General features: G+C 61.9%; 2 non-coding genes and 1 pseudogene across 2 annotated transcripts in view; all 3 read right to left on the reverse strand.

Moving 5' to 3' along the window:
* The window catches only part of LOC145915413 (large subunit ribosomal RNA), a 3487-nt pseudogene extending 2459 nt beyond the window's left edge, over positions 1-1028 (reverse strand).
* Positions 1029-1272: 244 nt separating this feature from the next.
* Positions 1273-1426, reverse strand: LOC145915419 (5.8S ribosomal RNA). Its single transcript, XR_014403798.1, has one exon. It is a non-coding gene; the product is annotated as a 5.8S ribosomal RNA (ribosomal RNA).
* Positions 1427-1686: 260 nt separating this feature from the next.
* The window catches only part of LOC145915403 (small subunit ribosomal RNA), a 1824-nt gene continuing 1010 nt past the window's right edge, over positions 1687-2500 (reverse strand). Inside the window, exon 1 of the ribosomal RNA XR_014403789.1 lies at positions 1687-2500. This exon is cut by the window's right edge and continues 1010 nt beyond it. This is a non-coding gene — a ribosomal RNA (small subunit ribosomal RNA).

Genomic DNA, 2500 nt, shown 5'->3' on the forward strand with positions numbered 1-2500 from the left:
CATCTTTCGGGTCCCAACGCGCACGCTCTCGCTCGACCTCTCCGGCAGAGCGGACGAGATCGGCCGGTGATGCGGCCGTCCAGAGAGACGGCATCTCACCTCCGCCGGACCGCGCCGACATTCACTTTCACTGCGCCCATGGGTTTCGCACTGCCCCGTGGCTCGCGCGCACGTTAGACTCCTTGGTCCGTGTTTCAAGACGGGTCGGGAAGGTGGCTGACGTTAGCCGCGGACCCCGTGCGTCTCGCGCGGCGCTGCCCACCCGCAACCGACACGCCGCAACTGGGCACTGAGCACAGTCCCCAACCGGCGACGCACCGGCTCGGACGGGACGCCCGGCCCACGAAGGGCAGACGCGGCGATCCCTCCTCGCCCGGGCGACGGGCCGACGTGTCCGCGCGCCTATAACACCCACCCGGGGGCGGGCTACCTTGCGCGCGGCCTTCTCGCCGCCTCCCAGACGGTCGCGGCCTTCGCACGGCGCTAGTGCGCTGGAGCTGCTCGGAGGACAGCGCGAACGACGGGCCGCAAGGCTCCGCACGCCCACACGCTCCGCTCGGCTTCAGCTGAAAGCGTCGCGCGACTCGACAGGCCCTCCCGTTTGCCTCTCGACGGTTTCACGTACTCTTTAACTCTCTCTTCAAAGTGCTTTTCAACTTTCCCTCACGGTACTTGTTCGCTATCGGTCTCGCGACAGTATTTAGCCTTAGATGGAGTTTACCACCCGCTTTGGGCTGCATTCCCAAACAACCCGACTCTGGGAAGACGCAGAGCGCGCGCCCTCGCCGCCACCATGGGCCTGACACCCGCACCGGGACGAGGCCTCGATCAGAAGGACGCGGGCGGCGAACGACGTACGCGCAGCGAATTCCTTACGCCACAATTCCACGCGCCGCAGAGGCGCGCGGATTCGGCGATGGGCACTTCCCACTTCACTCGCCGTTACTGGGGGAATCCTCGTTAGTTTCTTTTCCTCCGCTTAGTAATATGCTTAAATTCAGCGGGTAGCCTCGTCCGACCTCAGGCCGATAATCCAGTGCCTCGTTTGCGAGAGACACGCGCGCGCCACCGAAGCTCGTGCGAGCGCCGCGCCCGAACGCGAGCCGTGCTGCTCCGGGCCGGGATCCTCTTCGAGGCCGACTCGTAACGAGACGCACGCCGCGTTCGGTTTCGCGCGCTGACACTGCGTTCGTGCTGTCCTGGGCGGGACGACCGTGGCAACGGCCGACACCGCACCGGCCCGACGCGTCGCCGCGCGGGAACGTTACAACGCGACCCTGAGGCGGGCGTGGCGCCGGGATTGACCCGGTGCCGCAATTTGCGTTCAGAACGTCGATGCTCAATGTGTCCTGCAATTCACATTAATTCACGCAGCTAGCTGCGTCCTTCATCGACTCGCGAGCCGAGTGATCCACCGCCAAGAGCCCTCCGTGACTTCGTCAGTTGGACAAGCGCGACCCAGCCGGATTGCACAGTCGAAAAAAGCGGTGGCCGAGCGGTCGCCAGCCGTAGGCGACGCATGAAGCCAGCCTGGCACATGGCCACGGCACTCGGCGCAGAACGAAACAGGGTGACCGAAGTGCAATCGCGTGCGCCTCAACAGCGACGAAGGGCGTGCGCGGCCGCCAAGATACGGAGCCTTCTCCACCTGTCGAACGCACGACCACTCGATCGGCGATCGGCCGGTAATGATCCTTCCGCAGGTTCACCTACGGAAACCTTGTTACGACTTTTACTTCCTCTAAATGATCAAGTTAGATCGTCTTCTCGGACGCCGGCGCGGCCGTTGCCGAACGCGCCAGGTCCAATCGGAGGACCTCACTAAACCATTCAATCGGTAGTAGCGACGGGCGGTGTGTACAAAGGGCAGGGACGTAATCAACGCGAGCTGATGACTCGCGCTTACTGGGCATTCCTCGTTCAAGGGAAACAATTGCAATTCCCTATCCCTAGCACGACCGGGGTTCAGCGGGTTACCCGGACCTTCCGGCCTAGGCGGCGACACGCTGATCCGGTCAGTGTAGCGCGCGTGCGGCCCCGAACATCTAAGGGCATCACAGACCTGTTATTGCTCAATCTCGTGTGGCTAAGCGCCACTAGTCCCTCTAAGAAGTTCAACGCCGACCGATAGGGTCGCGTAACTAGTTAGCAAGCCAGAGTCTCGTTCGTTATCGGAATTAACCAGACAAATCGCTCCACCAACTAAGAACGGCCATGCACCACCACCCACAGAATCAAGAAAGAGCTCTCAATCTGTCAATCCTCACTGTGTCCGGGCCGGGTGAGATTCCCCGTGTTGAGTCAAATTAAGCCGCAGGCTCCACGCCTGGTGGTGCCCTTCCGTCAATTCCTTTAAGTTTCAGCTTTGCAACCATACTTCCCCCGGAACCCAAAGACTTTGGTTTCCCGCAAGCTGCCGGAGGGGTCGTCAAAGTAACGCCCCCCGATCGCTGGTTGGCATCGTTTATAGTCAGAACTAGGACGGTATCTGATCGTCTTC

This window comes from Ascidia mentula (genome assembly GCF_947561715.1).
Source record: "Ascidia mentula chromosome 2 unlocalized genomic scaffold, kaAscMent1.1 SUPER_2_unloc_16, whole genome shotgun sequence".
Lineage (NCBI taxonomy): Eukaryota > Metazoa > Chordata > Ascidiacea > Phlebobranchia > Ascidiidae > Ascidia > Ascidia mentula.